This window comes from Filicampus tigris, chromosome 6, assembly GCF_054856515.1.
Source record: "Filicampus tigris isolate MCC_2025a chromosome 6, RoL_Ftig_1.0, whole genome shotgun sequence".
Lineage (NCBI taxonomy): Eukaryota > Metazoa > Chordata > Actinopteri > Syngnathiformes > Syngnathidae > Filicampus > Filicampus tigris.
In genome coordinates, this window is record NC_141222.1 from 3,517,501 (window position 1) to 3,525,000 (window position 7,500).

Below are 7,500 nucleotides of genomic sequence, written 5' to 3' on the forward strand. Positions count from 1 at the left end.
ATGCTATTAAGTATTCAGACCCTGATGCGTTTTATTGAGTAGAAGCACCTTTTTGAGCTGGTACAGCCATGAGTCTTCTTGAGAATGATGCAACAAGTTTTTCACACCTGGGTTTCGGGACCCCCGACCATTCTTCCTTGTAGAGCCTCTCCATTTCTGTCAGGTTGGATGGTGAACGGAGGTGGACAGCCATTTTCGGGTCTCTCCAGAGATGCTCAATCGGGTTTAGGTCAGTGCTCTGGCTGGGCCAGTCAAGAACAGTCAGAGTTGTTCTGAAGCCACTCCTTTGTTATTTTACCTTATGTGTGCTTCGGGTCATTGTCCTGTTGAAAGGTGAACATTCGGCCCAGTCTGAGGTCCTGAGCGCTCTGGAAGAGGTTTTCCTCCAGGATATCTCTGTACTTGGCTGCATTCAACTTTCCTTCGATTGCAACCAGTTGTCCTGTCCCTGCAGCTAAAAAACACTCCCACAACATGATGCTCCCACCACATTTCACTGTAGGGATTGTATTGGGCAGGTGATGAGCAGTGCCTGGGTTTCTCCACACATACCGCTTAGAATTAACACCAAAAACGTAAATCTTGGTCTCATCAGACCAGAGAATCTTATTTCTCATTGTCTGGGAGTCCATGTCTTTTTTGACAAACTCTATGCAGGCTTTCATGTGTCTTGCACTGAAGAGAGCTTCCGTTGGGCCACTCTGCCATAAAGCCCCGACAGTGATTAGTTGCCTTTGTGGAACTTTCTCCCATCTCCCTACTGCATCTCTGGAGCTCAGCCACAGTGATCTTTGGGTTCTTCTTTACCTCTTTCACCAAGGCTCTTCTCCGACGATTTCTCAGCTTGGCTGGACGGCCAGATCTAGGAAGAGTTGTGGTTGTCCCAAACTTCTTCCATTTGAGGATTATGGAGGCCACTGTGCTCTTTGGAACCTTGAGTGCTGCAGAAATTCTTTTGTAACCTTGGCCAGATCTGTGCCTTGCCACAATTCTGTCTCTGATCTCCTTGGGCAGTTCCTTCGAACTCATGATTCTCATTTTCTCTGACATTTACTTATGTGAGCTGTTAGGTCTTATATAGACCTTTCCTAATCAAGTCCAATCAGTTGAATTAAACACAGATGGACTCCAATAATGGAGCAGAACCATCTCAGAAGTTCAGAAAAAATGGCACGCATGTGAGTTAAATATGAAGATCACTGCAAAAAGTCTGAATACTTATGACCATATGATATTTCAGGTTTTTTATTTTCATAAATTTACAAAAAATTCTACATTTCTTTTTTTTCTGTCAAGATGGTGTGCTGAGTACATACAGTAAATGAGAAAGAAAATGAACTTTTGATTTTGGCAAATGGCTGCAATGACACAGAAAGTGAAACATTTCAAAGGGTCTAAATCAGGGGTGGCCAAGTCTGGTCCTCAAGAGCCACAATCCAGCCTGTTTTAGGTTTATCCCTTCGGCAACACACCTGATTCAAATCGTCAGGCTCACAAATCTTGCTGATGAAATGAGCTGATCATCATCCACCTGGATCATCCACTGTTTGTCAAGATCAATCTTTATATATATATATATTTTTTTTTTAATTTATATATATATTTATAAATATATATATATATATATATATATATATATATATATATAATATATTAGGGCTGTTAAACGCTAACTAAACTAAACTTTTCTGTCACTGTTCTGAGGCCGTTTTGCTTTTTTGTTTTTGTAGTAAATAAAAATACTGTCTACTACAGAAAGAATGTTAATAATTTTAATTTAAAAAATTCAGTTTTCATCTCATGAGGATTTGTTGTCGTAATAAAAAGATACATTAGATCTGAACAGTATGGTGAATGCATAACCGGCTTGTGTCTTTTATATTTCCATTCCAACAACAATTGTTGAAAAATATGGCATATTTTGGCAATAGTTTGAATTTGCGATTAATTACGATCAATTATTTTTTAACATGCGATTACATTTTTTCATCATTTGACAGCCCTAATATAAATGTATATGCAACTTTTTTTTACAAAAATTGAGAGTCCATTATCTGTCTGCAGCGTGGGTACCCTTCCGTCATCTGTCATTCGCCTTTTTTTCGGGGGGGAAAATAGGAAGAAATAGTACCCGCCCATAGGCCAGTCTGCCTCTGATTTTAAACGGGTTTCCGTAAGTGATTCAGACTAGATAAGTGCTCCATATCTGTTGATAAAACGCACCAAGCAGGTAAGCTATGTATAAGCCGGCTTACGTGATCGTCTTTTCACGGAAGCGAGGCGCTACCCGCTTAGCGGGTTTTAGTAACTGATCTGGAACACTTATCTATTTCATTCAGTTGTACATGTGAGATACTTTTTGTTGCTGTTTTAAAGCACAATCTCTATATGGCCGGTTGGGTCTCAAACTATCAAGCAATCGCAAACTTAAAATGCAGAAATGTATTGCCTTTGAAAGCAAAAGCTATAGAACACGGATCATAAGTAAACACTGATGTAACTCGCATGCTGTGCGACACAAACCAGATAGAAAAAAACTCCATCTGTGCATTTGACATAGATAACTACAAATATCTAAATTTAAGCTTTGTAACAATCTATAAAAAACTGACACAAGAAAAATGATGGGGGTGACAAAACCTTTCTGTTTTACCAAAAGGGGCTGTATAATGCAAACATCAAGTTTTGAGAGCTTTTGTTTTTGGGGGCCATGTTAAAATGCTAATACCTCACCAAGCCCCCCCCCCCCCCATGTGTTGGTAACACATGTTTTTGTGTTTGTTAATGCATGACGTGACTCATGGGACAGGAGGTGGGAACATGAGAGCAGTTGAGAGAGCGGACGTTATGCTACCGAGAGAGGAGTGTTGTTCTGTTTCGGCATCAGATACGGCCCACAGTAGCCATGTTTGCATTTGCAGATAATAACAGATGAGATAAACAACTAACATCTGACTTCTTATCTTTGAGAGACATTAGAATATTCCATCGACAGGTATTACTATTTTAGGGTTTCAGTGTTTCGGGGCGGGGCGTGCAGCAGCCAGCTTTCGGACGACGTCATGAAACAGGCATGGCAGTTACACGGGCAGAAGCGTGGTTCTAGTGAGCTCGGTGACTTGCATCGGGGTTGGAAAAATATCCACCAAAATAACTCATATTTGACGAGAAATTAGATCAGCATTGTGCCACAGGTAATATATAATATACGTATATGATTTGTTTTTTTTCCTCGTCAGCTCCTCGGCGCCCGTTGTAGTGTCTTAATTGACCGCTCTGCTTGTCTGACTGCGGTCCGCTTGAATCTGCTGGTAATGTAGCTCTTTGTGCCTCTTCAACCAGTTTGTCTGACTGGAGCGGCTGACAAGTTGCACGCTTTAGAGAGCTGCCGTGTGCCAGCGCTTCTTTCTGATTGACGGCCCGTGTCTGGTAAACAGTCATCCAATCAGTGTTGATGGGAGAGCTGGGCGCTGGCACATACCGGAGAATGTAGGTAAAAGGATTGAAGCGAGTGGGACTGGATGGTTTGGAGTGGAAGCTAACCAAGACCGCCATGCTTTGTGATGAGCACTTCCTAAGTGGTTAAACTCATTCTCAAGTGTGATAAAAATTGAACTAATGCGCCTCACATTTTCAATGGGAAATGGGTCTGGACTGCTGACAGGTGAAGTAAGTCTTGTACTTGTAGTCTTTTATTACGATTTTTTTTTTTTTTTACCTTAAATTGCAGATGTTATAGCATTCTGGCAGAATTTTATAATTATTGCGTAAATGTGATCCCACCAAAGTTCCACCATACTATCTGGACAGTATTAGTATATAGTATAATACTGTGGTGACTGTTTACTATCATTGAAACTGAAAGAGTACATATTTGTTTGCCTGTTATAGGAGTGATGTGATCTGTGTCTGTCTGAGATAAACATTCAGAGCCCACCCACAATTGGGGCCAGACTATGTGAGTGCAATTTAGAGATACAGAGGTAATGCAATAAAGTGTTACTTAGCTCACGTGTGCGGGGGAGCATTCCACGTGAGAGTGCCCCCACTGCCCTGGATGTATGCGTCCGTAAGTGATAAATGTTGACTGTATGTCTTACGGCGAAAGTGAAGAAAAAAAGTTTGTCTCAAAGATGAGCACTGTTGATTTTTACCACAAATCATTCATGTCTCAGCTGGCCAACATTCAGAAGAAATATGGATCTTTGATTTTTAAGAACATTGAATGGTTGATTTTTTATTGCTGTTTTACTAGCCGTGTGGTTTACCGCACTCCATTATGGCAATTTTGTTTTGTTGGATAGTTGTTTTGTTCATTAGCATGTTTAAAAAAAGAAGAAAAAAAAACTGAGGAAGGAATTTGACTCCCAATATGTCAGCCCAACAGGACTAAATGTTATGTAAAGCATTAAAGCGTTCTATTAAGGTCTTGACAAACAAATAGTGGCAGGTTTTGCAGCAGCCTATGGTAACACACTATAACCTTGCTCTTCATGTCAATGGAGCATTTGGAAACCATTTCCAATTGTTAGATAAAGAGAATGAGAGCCGCATCCCAGTATAGCTTCAGTGCATCCACAGTACTACTTTACTTTATGCATGGTAGTACGCCATAAAGTGAAGTCACATGGGCTGAGGGATTTTACTGACAAGGGTCATGATTGAAGGCCATAATTCATACTTTTCTTTTTCAGTATATTGACCCCAGTTTTGCAGCTTGGCTGGGTGTTGCCTGTAACAAACGTGGGTTCAACATTAACGTGGCAACCTTTAAGGCATTTCCATCATTTGCTATAGGATTACAAAAGTTGGAGTTATCCAACTTGTATTGAATCCAGACATAAAAATTTACATAACTTCAAGATCCAGAAGTGCACAGGACGGCAAATGAAATGTAACTGAATCACTTTAGATTGATAATGATCAGAATCAGGCTTCAGAAAAGGTTGGTAAACAGGCTAGACGGGTGGCTGTTGAGGACCAAACTTGGGCACCCCTGCTTTAAATACTTTTAAAGCAATACTTCTCTGTCTTGTATGTCAAGAAGACTTCATGTATCATGAGTATATCCAGTCTCACTGAGAAATGGCAGATGATGCACAATCAGTGTGTGTTAAGTGTGTAGGGCTAGGCAGGGAGCCTACCCCCCCCCCACCTCCACCCCCTCCCCCCTTCAACTTCAAAATCGGTCCAATGCCCATGAAGGAATTCTGGTCTCACTCCAATGTGAAATATCTACCATACATACAAGGAGAGGGCTCTCCAAAATAACCAACCGTCTGCAACTAAATGTGCACTTGTTTGAATTCAGATAATTACTAATACAAACATCATTTTCAATATTAAGATTCACTAGCGAACTAGTGAAAACCTTCACACAATTCCCACGTGTTTTAAATGAGACGGTCTAGCAAACGACATGTCTACTGATGATCGTGTCATCTAGACTGCAGTAACCTGTTGTGGATTGTGTTTTACAAGCTAATGAAAAATAACAGCATCCTATTGGGAATTCTCCTAGCCTTGCAACTTATATAACAGTGCTCTTGGACACTCCAGACATAAGTCGTTTTGGCTGTGCTTTATGCAGTTCACTTTTAGAAGTGGCATACCAAGTACACCATCACTTGTACAACACACAGTAAACCTTTGAATGTCTTTCCAATATGTTTGTATTAACACTTCTACTGAAACTAGGCCTGTCACAATAACATTTTTTTTTCAGGAGGATATATTTTCCAAGCAACGATCATGGTCGCCCTTTGCCATTCCACCTGGCAGTTTTACCTGAACGAAAGGTGCACCAAAGTAAATTTGATGCTGTACTTGAACCATTTGGAGTATCGACATAGTTTTGGTCTCTTTTTGAAGATAACACTTTGAATTTTTCTCCTCAGAATCGTTTTAAGTGCTACTGGCACAGACTTATGGAAGTTTGAATACATAGAAGGCCGTGGGTCGTCCGTGGGTCGGCCTTCTTTTATGTACTGTACTGTGAGTACTGTACTTTTTGTTTTTTTCTTTCTTTCATCTGTGCGGCCTGCCGCGGGCCGGTCCAAAGTGGCCTGCGGCCCGATGCCGTTCCGCGGCCTGGTGGTTTGGGACCGCTGCACTAGAGTGCACGCACACACACAAACACACACACACACTTGTAGATTGCACAAGCCATATGAGAGTTTTTCAGGCATTTGTTGACTTTGGCAACTGTCCCAGTCCCTCATCCATTCCTTCCATGCCTTCACATATGCGCACACACATACACACAGTGCACAATCCTCTTGGCTTGCATTTTTCAATCCCTTCCCTTGACAAACATTTCCCCATACCAATTTTCAAGTGAATGTCCATACATTATTTTGTCAGCTGTAATTTGAGTCGGGGCTTACAATGCATTTATTTATTTATTTATTTATTTATTTATTTAATCTAAGATGGGGCCATGTCTTGTTTTTCCTCCACAAAATAAAAAAATATTATTTGTATTTATGTGTAAAGTAGCAATAAAAATTTCAAGAATTGTTTTCCAAGGCACTATTCTCCTATGATAATTCTGATAGATCACTGAAGATGTTTGGCACGCTATGACGGATGCATATATGGTTGAAATTGAGCGCAGAACAACATGACCATGAAAGAAATGTACAGTACGGCCATGGACATTGTGAGACCAGCTTGTTTGCCCAATGCGTACCGCTGTCCGTCTGTTTTTGGTTTGCTTTTTTTAAATCCCCCACACTGCACTCTCTGCCAAGAAAGTAGAGTCTTGTCATGAACATGCTGCTGCTCACTTTGTCTTTCAAAGAAAATCTTCCATGTCAGTATTTCTAAGAAAGGTCTCAGACTTAATGTTAACTAAACCCTACAACTGCTTCCCTATCAGTTTTTCTTTTGTTTTAACCCTCATCTCAGGTGATTTTCATTGTATTGGGAAATTAAAGAAGACAACTTCCAATTTGGCATACTCTGTTGTACTTTTACATGAATTGATGAAAAATTTGTTTTATCCGGGATATTATATCGGATTAAATGTACCCGATGTTAGTGTTGGTGTTACTAATTTTAACGTTAGTGTTATAGGGTTAACCAAGATAAGAAAAATATTTTTTAAATAATTATATGATCATGGTCGACTGGTTAGCACGTCCGCCTCACAGTTCAGAGGTCGTGGGTTCGATCCCGGCTCTGGCCTCCCTGTGTGGAGTTTGCATGTTCTCCCCGTGCCTGCGTGGGTTTTCTCCGGGTACTCCGGTTTCCTCCCACATTCCAAAAAAAGATGCATGGCAGGTTAATTGATCACTCTAAATTGCCCCTAGGTGTGATTGTGAGTGCGGATGTTTGTCTCTGTGTGCCCTGCGATTGGCTGGCAACCAATTCAGGGTGTCCCCCGCCTACTGCCCGAAGACAGCTGGGATAGGCTCCAGCACGCCCGCGACCCTTCTGAGGATAAGCGATATCGATAATGGATGGATGGAAATATGATCATTGAGTAAATGTAAATTT

General features: G+C 40.9%; 1 protein-coding gene across 6 annotated transcripts in view; it reads left to right on the forward strand.

The window, feature by feature from the left end:
• Positions 1–7,500, forward strand: part of LOC147145487 (high affinity choline transporter 1-like) — a 27,831-nt gene that overhangs the window by 6,416 nt on the left and 13,915 nt on the right. Inside the window, exons 1-2 of one of the 6 annotated variants that reach the window (XM_086032274.1) lie at positions 3,074–3,194; positions 3,343–3,669. The exons of 2 other annotated variants lie outside the window; for them this stretch is intronic. The gene's annotated coding sequence lies outside the window, so the exon portion shown is untranslated. 3 more of the 6 variants (XM_086032279.1, XM_086032276.1, XM_086032277.1) reach the window with 3 other exon arrangements.